Raw genomic sequence first — 14,810 nt, 5'->3', positions numbered from 1 at the left:
ATTAGACAAAAATAATTCTTTAAATAACAATAATATAAGTTAGCCATCTCTTCCAGACGACCTAATATGACAGAGGATTTTTTTAAAAACAACTGGGAATTCAGTGACATGTCACATTGTCAGTTGGCGGTAGCGTTTTGTGCAAGGCTAGGCTTCTACCCATCAATATTGTGTTACCAAAAAGTAGTATTAAGTATTGTTCTGGTCTGATTTGCAGGGTCATCGAGCCCAATAAACTATGATACATGGATAATAAGCAACTTTAATAAATACTAGATATTTGATTCGCCCGGGTAAACTTTCATAAATTCATACTCTGCATGGGCTGTAATAATGTATCTTTTCAAGAATTGGGCTATTCAATTACAAATATTGTTTTTCAAATCTGCGGTTTCAAATATTATAGTGCTCATAACTTCATTATATTAATATAAGTATAATTCATATTTCCATTCTATCATAATTATTACCAGTTTTGAATTAAATTGAATGCATCCAGGGCCCCGTTTAGTTCTGGGGGGGGGGGGGGGGCAGCGGACCTGCTGCTAAAGCGATCCCGCAGGCTCTTCATTTCCGTGCTGATTGAGGCAATCGCAGGGTTTTTAGTGAGAATAATCTCACATAAACCGACCCCCCCCCCCCCCCAGGAGTCGGGTATCTATGAAGATTTTTCCTGCACTAAACGACTGTTTTTTTTTAAAAGGCACTCGTTTAGCTTTCATTTTTAGTTGTTATTAGTTCTGGCGTTATACAATTGCCTTTTTAACCGACATTAAAAAGAGAAAGATTCATTTGTATATATTTTTTTAACTACGACACGTTGGAAATAACATCTTAGTTCTCATGTTTCGACGATGTAAGGTTGGTTAATGTATTTGCAGTCTTTGTATATGCAGTGTTTGTCTCATGTCGTATTGGATTTGCAGTTCAATTGGATTATGAGAGTGAGCGAATTTAATATACTAGTCGCTCTTGAGAATGGCCGGTATGGTCGAAAACGGTCACGAGGACATTAGTACAATAAATTTAAATATAATTAAACATTATATAATTCATTAACATAAGAGCACGCGATTGATATATCATTACATCATCTAAAACCGGCAAGTTAATTAACATAGGGAAGCAAATGTTTTAGATACATTTCGATTATAAGTCTTGTTTTGTTCATTTGGTTGTCGATTAGTGTGTTTGACGTCATTACTGTTTGGAAGCGGTTTCGAAGCAGATACAAAGATAAGTGATAAATATGATATAGTTGAGGTGGCTCAGTGGTTAGAACACGTGAGTTTTAACTAAAAAATCAAGCTCAAAATATACTTTATTCAAGTACTTTTACAAGCACTTTTGAATCGTCATTTAACATTTATTTTAAGTTACGACCGGAAAGTTGATTCTACCGAGAATAACCGAAAAAAAAACTAAGTAGTTATTCTTTTACAACATTTAAAAATACCGTCATGTTAGTTAATTTTATATATGTATATAATTTATTTATATTAGTATAACTAAATACTGCGAGTTCAACCCCTCACAAATACCATAAGTCACGTCGTACAATACATCTGGACCAACAACATTCTGTAGCAACACTAAGAGCATCCTGGTGGAATAAACTATATTTAAAGGTTGCAACTTTTATTTTACTACCTTTAGTGGATTCAGTGTCAAAAATGCTATTTTCTGACAACCCTATTCCCCGATATATACCAGAACAACACGTGGATACACGCTGAAATTTAAAATCGATATTACCTCGTGCCAAATGTTTAAAATCACAAACCGGAATAGATACATAGAATGTAGAGCATTCGATAATTTCAGTGTTCTTTTCACAAAGAAAATGTGCAAACGAAGGTAATTCGATTTAGTACGAGTTGACCTGTTTGCTTTCTGAGGTCAATAAACTATCGATCTTTGTACGAGGAAATAAAAACACCTGTTCGCTAGTTATTGCTTTATTATGCATCTTATAAAATATATAATAGATGCGCCGGATTAGTTAAAGTGGTACTTAGACTACATTTAAATAATCAAAGAAGAGCTTCTTAATGTAAAAATGCTGACCACGCTCTCTATTTAAGAAAATGTTTTGGAACTCGTTGGTGTGCAATCACGATGTATTTCTTTCTCTTTCTTTCTTTAATGGCTCATTGGACCATTTCAAATTATGCCAAGTCTCTATTTAAATCACTAAAATAACTATTATTTCAATAAACTGAAAAAAATCTACGACCGATAGCTGTATTGAATCATTATTACATGCAATTATTTCCGAGTAATTATTGCTTGATTGATTAATTTAAATAAGCGGAATTAACAGTTTAAAAAACGTACGTTACAAAATGAAAATAAAAAAAAAAATATTGAACATAATTAAAATTTCAGGCCTAATCCGACATAAATCAGCAAGATCCTTAATTAAGTACGATTTTAAATTCACAAGTTGTAAAACATATAGAGGATACCGTCGACACGACATTGAAAGCGTTTGTTTGCAATTTAATTATGCTAACGGCGTTCATTTACATACCGACTTGTTAAGCGTAGCAGATTCATTTATGGATTGAAGAGTCACTTGCACAGATAATAAACGCTGGTAACTAAACGGGTTACTTTGCGACTAAAGAGTTTATCTAGGGAGGGTAAGCAACTTAAGTAAATACTGCTCTGCGTGTTTTACCCGCGTAAACTTTACCGCTTCGTATGGGCTGTAATAGCTTCTCAAGGATAGGGCTATTCAATTAACCAAAACATTTTTTTTTAAGTATAATTGTAATTTAATATATTGAAGTGTTCAAAAATGGAATTACATTAATGAATGTACTTCATATTTCCATTCGATCATAATTAATGGCTAGCTTTGAATTGCATTCAGTGTATCCACGCACCCACAGTATTAGTTTTTGTGTTAAACCGACATCAATTCGGTTATATATGTATATTATTTTAAAAGTACGTTATACCAGTACGCTTTTACAAGCACTTTTGAACCATCAGAAGAAACATATGTAATTGCAAATATAACTTTAACGTTACAAATTAAAATATAATACAAAATGCCGTAATAGCATACACATAAGCTTATAGTATATTTGTTAATATATCAGTTAAACATATATCACATAACAAAGCTGTAGTGTATATTTGTGTATATAATTTAGTGCTACGTTATATAATATAAAAGTTTTAGGAATTTTTTATGACCCCAGTTAAAAATATGGTAATATGGTGTTTTATAAATGAATTCATTTTAAATAGTGCTAAAATTATTTTCTTTTTATTATAAAAAATCATTTATATTATAAAGATATGTAAAAAAAGCCATTTTGGAATTGTACCGTGTATACATACACATGTATTTAGTAGAAGTTGTTATTTTAATACTACAAACAGACACTAAAATTTTATTATATGCGTAGGATGTATCTTATATCGTAGTGATAGTGTTGATACCCTACTGCTGGGCTGTGCGCTTCTTTTCACCACCACGCTGCTCCAATGCGGTTTGTTTGATACACAGTTTTCACTGCCGAGCACGGAAATAATCATAAAACAAATTAAGCACAAGCAATTGCAATTACAAAAAGACAATAAATGATTTAATAGATTTCATGGATTAATAGAAAAACATGTTTGAAATCTAACGCCACGATGACTACATACGCTCGTATAGTGTTATCGATAAATGCATACATAGAAAAGTACACGGTATCACGTAATGGCCTTATCAGTGGATGACCTTGTTTGTACAACTAGATCTGTAGACGACACAGTTGTATTGTATAGTAATACAAAGCATGTTATTGTATATTATATAATGACGTGAAATCATTATTTCGAAATATTATTATTATTATTGTTATTTACTAGACTGCAGGGTACGACTCTTATAAGTCGACTAATGATTCAACGCTTAATCGTTCCTTAGTAACTTATTCGAAGCTCAATATTTATAAAATTGTTGTATGTCATTATATATATTAATCATTTGTTTTTTTTTGTGGTATAGGTTGACGGACGAGCATATGGGACACCTGATGGTAAGTGGTCATCATCACCCATAGACAATGACGTTGTAAGAAATATTAACTATTCCTTAAATCGTCAATGCGCCACCAACCTTGGGAACTAAGATATCATGTCCCTTGTGCCTATAGTTACACTGGCTCACTTCACACTTCAAACTGGAACACAACAATACTGAGTACTGTTGTTTGGCGGTAGAATAACTGATGAATGTGTGGTACCTACCCAGACGGGCTTGCACAAAGCCCTACCTACCACCAAGTGTCATAATCATAATGTTACAATGATATCCTCATGCAGTCCAGCTAGCTTATGGTTATCATAATTCTATAATCTTCAATTAACCATAACCGCATGGAGGCTATAATTCTTGGGTAAATAATAGGTTAATACTAGTTCTAATATATCGACCTTATGAGCTTTATGTAAGCCCCTATTGTACTAGTTCGGAAGATGAGAATGAAACTATCGCCTCCTGGCTGTTTCTATCTATATTCAATATATGTAAATAATACAATTGACAAGCAAAAGATACGCTGAATTTCTTTCGCCGGTTCTTCTCACTCCAGGGTATTTTCCGAATCGGTGGTAGTGTTTGATTTGGCTAGCAGTAAGTGTAATGCTTCCATATTGATTAAAGGAATTTGAATTTGAGTTTCGTACTTATCAAGAACATATACATACAGCTTATTCCAACTGCAAGAGGAGGATGTTCAAGATTATAATTCTTCGACATCAAATTGTTGCAATGTCATTGGTTAAGATTTAAGTTTGTAATCATTATGGATTCGCAAAAAAATGTCGTTTTGTATGTAAGCGTAGTTGTCTATAAATAGATAAGCTGAACAGTGTTGTCTTTAAGCTACCAAATTGTAAGGAATAAATCTAAGGTTGGTTGGTTCTTAGATAACAGAGATATAGGGAAGGATCATAGGGCTCTCTCAGTCCGGGCTAACATGTTATAGCACATATCGCGCTACTCACAAGACGTACAGCTGACCTTCTTCAAAACTTTTTGCAAGTACCTTCAAACTTGTCAGTTGTGATCAAGGTTCACCAAGCGCAGCTATAATGTGATAACAATAACATATGATAACGCCGTCTAATGAAGCGGACGTTTTTCTGCAGTACCTACTGAACTTGGTGCCATGTTTGATACTGCAACTTGCAATTATCACAGTAAAACGGTTTCGTTTTGGCAAAGATTGAGATACTCGTTCCACTTTAAATGCTATCGTTGAGGATCTATGTAATCTTTTATAAAATTTTGGCGTAGTAAGTATATTGTTCGGTGCGGCAACCCTATTTTCGCTCTGTCGTTTTATTTTTTGCACTTTTTTATATGATTGAAATAAAAGTTATTATTAATATTTATAATATATCCTCCTTCGATTGTAATAGACTAAAATATATAGTATGATATTGATTGAAAACTAAAGTAACAAAGTCTCTACATAAGCCCTTTGTTCTACTTGATGACCTGTAGTCTACTTCTATTATACTACTTTTTGTGGTACATTTTCGTCCGATACAAGTCGCTTTATCATTTTTTCCTAAGTCGAGTACGAGATGAAATATATACACATATTAAGCATTACATGATAATTTGTAATCAACGGTTTTCTGACTAAACATGTTCTACAAAACGCTCAAGCTATTTATCTTATGTGAATAATTACAACTTTTAAGGAAATTGGTTATGGTAATGTTATGTAATGGACGCATTGCATATAATTACGCAAATATCGACCGGTAGACACGAAGGCGACTGGGCGCGATTAAGATGATTTCATGCAATTGTTTTTCTATAACACACTTTGTTGTATCTCGCGAATGCAAATCATGAAGGTCAAACAATTGTTACTTGTATTTTCCTCTTAGTATTTGATAAAATAACCTGACTAGTTTGAGTTGAACTCGTGTAGTGAGAATTTTATTCCTTAGGTAGTTCAAATACTTGGGGGTTGTAGTTAATTGGGTTGTCTGGAAGAAATGGCTAATTAGTTGTATTACAGACTCAACAGAATGTATTTTTTTAATCCTAAACAAGTCTCTGTGATATGTTTGTGTTGTACAATAATAAACTTGTAAGTAAAACAAATGTTAAAGTAGGTGGTTCGTAAATAAGAGCGCAAATGCTCTATTTTTTCGATAATCTTGAGAGGTTTTTAACTTTAAATTTTAAAATTAAATAAAAGTGTATTTTCCTGATTGTAAGCCCTTCAGCTAAACGTCACTTGATGTTTCAGCCTTATTTAATTTAAATTTAGATTTCGCTAAGCTTTTTTTAAATTATGTTCTAAAGTTTTGTTTTGAAGTGTACGTCGAGGCAAATTTTTTGAAGTTGCGTTTTATTTTTGACAAAGTTATCATCATTATCATCGCGGTCAAAAGATGTCCTCATCTGGACAATGACCTCCCAGGGTCCATATTTCGTCAGGATATGCCATGTAGCCACGCTTCGCAATCGGTTTGAGGATCCCAGTCGTTTGCCATGCTATGCTTGCTCTCCGGTAAATATTACCTTGGGATGATTCATTATTACCTCGGGATGACTTTTACGCCCCTTATTGGATGTGATTTAACTAAGTAATGGTACCCATTTATCATTTCGCTATCGTCAATTATTTAATATACCTATGTCACTTCATTCTGTGTCTACGTTATCAGATATCGTACATAGATAGAATGGCAAATACACCATGATTAGTACAATGGTATTAGAATGTACGATTTCCTGCCATTCGCTGTACAAATGAATTCTTAATTCAAGACTTCGTAAACCTTTACGATATATGTACAAGTACGCATATTATTTAATCGTTTCGTATGTTTGTTAAATATATAATACGTACATATTTATTACTTGATCGATTCTTACTTTACCGACTTGATGCCTAGTGGAGTAAATACGAACGCGTGAAAGACAAGGTTGTTAGAAAAATATGCATTGCTGGATTATTTAGTTGTAATATGGATTTTTATAAAATATTTAACATTAAAAGACAGCAATTAACTCTTAATAATATCTTGTTGGAAATAATAAAGATTACTTATATTATGAATTCTGGTGTATCGTTTTAATACACCATAATTGGTAATGTTCATAATTCCTGTGATCCCATTGTAAGTAACTAAAGCACTTGTGTTATGGAAAATAAGAAGTTATGACGGTACAAATACCCAGACCCAAGACAACTTAGAAAACTAATTAATTTTTCACATCGACTCGGCCGGTATCGAACCCGGGACCTCGGAGTGGCGTATCCATGAAAACCGGTGTACACACTGCTCTACCACGGAGGCCGTGGTTTTAAATATTACATCATTCTAAAATTGTAGCGTTTTGATATCTGTGTATATTGATATACGTGTTAACATACATATGTGTGAAAATGTATGATAACTATTTATTATTTTGTATCACATTAGGCATGTAGTAATTATTATTAGTTTAGTCGCGTGTGTAGCGTCAACAAAATAAAGAGTATAAAACATAAAATAATAGTAATAATATTCTGAGTCAAAATAACGAATAGATACAAAAACGTGGACTTATTTTTATAGTATGTATAGGAGGTACAGTAGCTTTCAAATCTGTTATCATTGTGTTTTCATATGATTAGAGCTGTGATATCATTTTATTTAACAGTTACTTCGAGATGGATCTTGATAATTGTTACTTTGATTTAATTAATATGATATCATTTAAAAATGAATCAGAATTTTATTAAGTAGAATCATCTACTCCATTCTCCATTCTACCGCCCACAGCAAAATTTAGCCTTACGCTTCAAACGGGAACATGACAATTGTGTCTCGGTTTGAAGGGTGGTGACAGGCCATAATACCTTGGTTACCAAAGTTGGCAGTGAATTGGCGATATAACGAATGGCTAATATTACAGCGCCAATGTGCAATATCAAGCGTCACAATAAAAAACGCTTCATTGTGAAGTTTATTTAAATACAATTGATTTAATTTGATTTATGTATGGACGATAGTGAACACTTACCTTTTACCTTTATTTTAGTTAATTTTTCAGATATCTAGATAAATAGATAATAATATAAGATCAGTAGTGCACTTAATAACAATGCAAGAACATTATTTGGTAGAGTTTTATTGTTGGTAGCGTGCCTGATGACACCCTTGGGAATGCCTTTTACTGATGAGTTGATTGTGTGCCACTATACGGATTCCTAAATCCCTAAGTGCTGATAGTATTACATTTGTTTTTTGTTTTTTTTTTTTTATTTATTTAGACACACCAACAGCATAACAAATACAGCATTCACAATAAAATCTTAAACATCTAAGTCTTAAATATGTATGCCACTTAGAGGCGTGTACAACATGCAAAAATAAAAAATAAAAAAATCTATGTTGTATACAGATCTATATTTATAATTTGAATCTAGTGTGGATTTTAGTTATATAATAAACAATAGGAAAAAACACTTATTTTACGCATCTAATCAGGAATCTTTTCCATCAAAAGTGCACGAAACTGGCTGAGTCCAAGGGAGAAAATAGCTCTAGGTTCGTTTGTGAGCCATATATTAAATGTGGTACACATGCGAGGTATCGGCGATCCTTTACCAAACACAGTAGTACGAAAGGGTGGTTGAAACGTAGAAATTGGATGTCGGGGAATCTTATATGGTATCCTAAATTTAAAAAGTTCAAGAAGCTGAGGGCAGTCAATGAGATTATTGAAAATTTTATACATGAATATAAGGTCCAATAATACTCTAAGCTTATTTAAGGAAGACATTTTAAAATGCTTTAATTTTTCGTTGTAAGATAGGTTTTTCTTTCCGATTTTTTCAAAATATGATAGATGCCATAAAAATCGTTTTTGGACTCTTTCTATTCTTAGTGTGTGAGTAGAACCGTGGAGGGGCGCGCCTTCGTCAGTAAAATGTATATACTCGTACAAAGTTATGAACGATAAAAAATATTAATTAATTGTTTTTTTTTGTTACAGGTAATTCATTGAATCATTTACGTCTGCAAGTTGATGAAAACGATACATAAAAGGTTTACTGTAAGGATAATTACCAAGTTACCAATTACTAAGTTACCAATTACTAAAAATAGTATGTATTCTTGGTAATTGGTAATTTTTATTGAATAATTATTCGTTTGTTTTCTGTGTTGGTGGTGTTAAGTAATAATCAATAACAGTTACCGATAATTCCAAACTCTGACAGTCTCATCGTGTACTTTTGTATATATTAATGGGCACGTTATGAAGAAAAACATCACGGGGAAACTTCCATGTTTTCCATAATAACGCCATGTATATCCATCTATCCATGTTTGAGGTGCATGGTCGAATAAGCTCCAAATCTTTACAAAGAAAGCATTTGCTCAGCCGTGAGATGTTTAAAGGCTTTTTCATTATACTTTATGATTATTATCCGTTAACAAGATCTGTTCTCAGCTGACTGAAATTTTCTAGTTATTTTTAAAAATTTTGTCTAGACAACGAATTCGATCACAAAAGGTTAACGGCACTTATGCCTTCATATAGTTCAGGTAAACTATAGGTTAGGTAGTTTAGTGATGTTCGAAACGGGTGGTTAGTACCTGATACTATTAGACTGTAATGACAAATAGCAATAGTAGTAATTAGTATTGTTGTGATCCCGCTTGAAGGATAAGTGAATCAGTGTTACTTCAGGCACAATTAAAAATTACTTGGTGGTGGTAGGTAACTCATCAGATATTCTACCGCCGCCAAATAACAGTACCTACTCAGTATTGTTGTGTTCCGGTTTGAAGGGTGAGTGAGCCAGTGTAACTACAGGCACAAGCGACATAACATCTTAGTTATGTTGGTGGCACAATGACGATGTAATGAATAGTTGATATTTCTTACAGCGTCATTTTCTATGGGTGATGGTGACCACTTACCATCAGGTGGCCCATATGCTCGTCCGCCAACCTATTCCAGTCAAGTAGTTTTTAGTTTATTTCGATCGATACGTATAGTCGACTATTAATTAATATTAAAAATGAAATAAAGTCGATTGGTTGAGAGTTTCTCAGGAAGATTTAAGATATTTTTATACGTCTCGAATTTTAGATACAATGTTAATTCAACATTTCCTTCGAATAAGTTGTCCTTAGTTTTTATGATAATTTGCGTACCGTTGATTGTATATAGATGGAAATACGTATTTGGACCGAATTTAAAAATGGAATGATTGATTATATATTTGGCTGTTTTTGTGATGGAGCAAAATTCGCGATGTATCAGCCTTATTGAACAAGAGAGGTGACCTTTATGTCTAATTAAATTCGAAATTCGAAATAACCGAGAAGACTTTGCTTGTATTGGTAAACTGTATTAGTTCATGATTTCCTCTACTCTTTGAAAAAAGGTCTTCGAAGCTACCATATACCATATTAATTAAAACAATTATCTATCATTAGGTATTTCATATTAAATTATACCTAGCACGGCACTACATTACAGATATGCATCAACTCTATTAATATATATTGGAAGTAATTAAATAATTAATAGTATTAGTTGTATAATAGTATATAGAACCAGTAAAGCCTTAGATAAATACTTCAATAGAACTAAAATAAACGGGTCAACGTCATCTTTGTGTGCGTGTTCAAAGGGAGGGAAGGCCTTAGCCCAGCAGTGGGAAATTTACAGGCTGTTGTTATGTTGTTGTTGTTACTGGAGTGAGTTTAATTAGCGGCTAAAGGTTGTCGAAAGTTTTGACGTGTCTATTGTGTCTGGGTTACCCTGCAAGTGTTAAGTTATTGGTTTAGCATACAGTTGGCTTATAGACATTTTCGCGATACAGTTCGTGTATTGTTTTCTATAAAATGTCAAAAACAACTGGTTCTATCCGGATATTTCCAGCTTTTATCACGAGGTTATTACTGACTGACTTAACGCTGTAATAATGTCATGAGGTTTTTTTTTTCTATTTTGGTTTCTTTGTATGTCAACTTAAGTCCTGCGGTAAGATAAATTAGTAATGAAGAGATACTCGTATATGATTATTTGTAACCATTTGTTTGTATGAAAACCGATCCGTACAGTTACCGAAGTAAAACTAGTCTAGGAAGAAATTGTAAGAGTCTTTAAAACTGGTTATAGATATATATTTTTTATCTGTGGTGTAATCAAATCAGTCTGGTGGTTATAGGTTGCGCTGCCATTATAATTACATTATAATTAACTAGCAACTCGCCCCGGCTACGCACGGGTGCAATGCTGATACTAAATATACTATAGAATGTGTTTATTTACGACACCACATAAGAAACTTCTAAAATTATCAGTATTTCTTTATTATATTGTCAATGTATTATATACAAAAAGCTTCCTCTCGAATCACTGTCTATTAAACCCTAAAAACCGCATCAAAATCAGTTGCGTTATTTTAAAGATCATGATAATGATAGCTAAACTGCAGGATACTATATACGTAACGGCTACAATTAGCTTTGAAATTGTAATTATATTGTCTGTTTCGTTATGTATGTACTTATATATAGAATCGAAGAGCTTCCTCGAATTAATTTAGATGTTATACGATATGTTAATATGAATATTGCCTAACTTAAAAAATAATTACAACGCAGGCGTATTTATAATAATTATTTATAATTGACACTTCCAATTTTGCTGGGGTTACCATTATATTTTTTTATTCAATTTAATTGAAAAAATGAAACAGTTTAAATTGAATATTATATAAAGATAATATAGCGAATATTATTATGGAATAAAACCAAAATATAATTTTTAAACCAGTTTATTTAACTTAATAATTACAAAATATGAAGTTCTTTAATTAGAAATATTTGAATTTATCTTGAGTGGGTCGAGGTAAACAGTCGACTGGCGATCGAAACCGAAGCTGTGATCTTTGACCCGAAGATAAACGTTGTGATTACTAAACCATGCAGTATGTGGAATTATTAACTTTAACTGCTTCTTAGATAGATTATATATTGCTGATCGATAGCACCTAGGTTCAATGCTAGAATCAATCGATTAAATGTTATTGGGTTTTATCTATATATATCTAGATAAATATGTAAAATTAATATATTTTTAAAATATAAAGTTACGTCGTTATTACTTAAAAGAGAGTCAAATTAACAAAAACACTGTAGTTTATTAATCTTAGTAAATGTAGTTAAGATTTTTTTCAACCGACTTCAAAAAGGAGGAGGTTATCAATTCCTCTGTATTTTTTTTTTGGTTTGACACCAGCTCCAGATATACCAATAACTATAACTACGTTATATAATCGTACATCGACTTTTAAGTAGTCTAATATTTTTCATTTCATTTTGCTTAGGAGGACTCTAAAAAATATGTTGAATACGCAATTATTTTTATTACTTTTTAGTGCATATTAATTTGTTTTAAAATAGTGTTTTGTTTGAAGTCGGTTTTTCTTTTTGTTAAAATGTTTATCTATTTAAAGTTGATTTGACGTTTCAAATAAAATTCATAACGTCTCGTACCTAGTTGTTTAAAAATCTTATTGTGAACTCTGAGTGTTATTGAATATCTTATTTACAGTAAAGTGATAATTATATTGTTTTTCGTCTTTTGAGAACTCGTAACAAAGAATGACAAATCAACCTGCACATATTTCGAATATCCAATTCTTATAATTGTAACTTATCTTTATTACTAATACTATAATATGTACGAATATTCTATATATAAACTGACTGTTTTTAATGATTATATTATGTAAATAAGTGATGTCTAAACACCATCTACAAAAAAATGCATCGATTTTGAAAGAGTATTTAAATTAAGAACATAAAAAAATATTTTTTTTTTTTAAGAACAACTTTTTGGCCAGTAACAAATTACAAACCTCGCACCGTATATTTAAACGGACGAGAACTACTGATTAACACAAACGGGTATCAGTTTAATATAAAATAATATACACGGCTTGAGAAGCCCTGCTTCTTAAATAATCGGTCATTGACGTGCCTTTCTTCATTCAGCCATCTATGTCGCAGTCGGCGTTTCTTTGATGAATTAGGTTAGTTATACATTGTATTGTTTCAGAAAAAAAAATAACGGTGTTTTCGATTAATATTATTGTATTGTGGGTGGCAACATTGATCGTCTAAGTAATTAAAATGTATTCAAAAACGATTACGTAACGTTTTTTTTAAATAAGTCAAATAAATTCACTTTGATTTTTATTAATCTGCATTAATAGATAAGTAAGCATTTTTGTGTATTTACGAACTGACAAAAAAATGTACATCACTGTTATACCAATATAAAATTTAAAATGAGCGGAGAACAGCATGTCCTCTTATTTATTTTTGGACATGATGTATTTATTAAAGTTTATCTAAATGTAAGTTATAAATAGTTGGTAAGATAAAATTATATATGTACATACGTAGATATTAAAATAATTACGCATTGTGGCATGATGGACAAATTACCTCTGGTTCAGTTTTTTTTAATAATTAATTTCGCTTTAATTACGATAACATTAACAAAATACATTCGTGATTTATACATACATATAATGAAGTTATAAATATATATAAACATTATACACACAACATATATAAACAGGTATTTATAGCCCTCTTTAAATAAAGCTCCATTACTTAACACTTAAGATAGATTTAAGTACGTACGCCTTTTTGTATGTACATCAGTATAATTTTTTTATCATTACTATACTTACGTAATTTATCTTATTTACTTAATCATTTTGTCCCAAAGCAGTTTATTCGAGGTATGTTTTGTTTTGTTGTCTGTACTCTCTTTTGAATAGCGCGTAAGGTTCGTCCTTCATGCCTCACGCAGGAAATGGGATAAGGGCGTCAACCTCACAATTGGTTGAAATTAGAGAATTCTACTACGCTTTGCTATCCCTAGGGCTGCTATTGATCAGAAATGAAATATATTTTTATTGTATTTTCGTTTTGAGTGAATATCAGTTGTTCGTATGTCTATGAACATGTATCTTTAAAGCCAATTGCGTCATAACTTAAATCAAATCAAATCAAAATAAACTTTATTCATGTAGACTTTTACAAGCACTTTTGAATCGTCATTTTACAATTAAATGAAGCCACCACCGGTTCGGCAAGTAGATTCTACCGAGAAGAACCGGAAAGAAACTCAGTAGTTACTCTTTTTCAACATTTAAAGAATACAAAGTCAAGTTAGTTAAATATATTATTTTAATGAATATAAAAAAGAATAGTTATATACTGTACTGCATTGGAAAACTTCTTAGAGGTTTTAAAAACAGTCTGACCAGTGGTACAAAGTTTAATTCATTTACATGAATGACACATGAACGTAAAACAAACAAAGATACATTATTTATGTGTATAAATATTTACTTCTACATATGTTGTATTTATTAAAATACTTATAAAAGTTTCTAGGTACTGTTTTACGTCAAGTGAGGTGTAAAATTAACATAAATAAAAATAATATCGGAGGAATATATTTATACCTAGCAGTAGGCTAATGCATCTTTTGACATATTGATATCACTTGCTTTATCTTTATATTTACTAATTATATTTTTTATCTCAGTGTTGCCTCATGACAAAAACATGTGTGATTAGCACAACCCTGTCGCGGTATAGATTTTTTGTCTGAATGACACCAAATACGATTGTCCATTTTAATTACACTAGTATTTTTTGCTGGCAAAAATTCATGTTATTATTAGTGCTGACGAACATGAGACAGTTTGACGCCCAAAGTTCACTGAACCCGATGTATG

General features: G+C 31.8%; 1 protein-coding gene across 1 annotated transcript in view; it reads left to right on the top strand.

The window, feature by feature from the left end:
• The window catches only part of LOC124537999, a 116,365-nt gene that overhangs the window by 10,963 nt on the left and 90,592 nt on the right, over positions 1–14,810 (top strand). The window lies entirely within an intron of this gene.

This window comes from Vanessa cardui, chromosome 19 (assembly GCF_905220365.1).
Source record: "Vanessa cardui chromosome 19, ilVanCard2.1, whole genome shotgun sequence".
NCBI classification, from domain to species: domain Eukaryota; kingdom Metazoa; phylum Arthropoda; class Insecta; order Lepidoptera; family Nymphalidae; genus Vanessa; species Vanessa cardui.
Note: the sequence above shows the minus strand (reverse complement) of the source record. Positions and strands in the feature narration are given on the sequence as shown.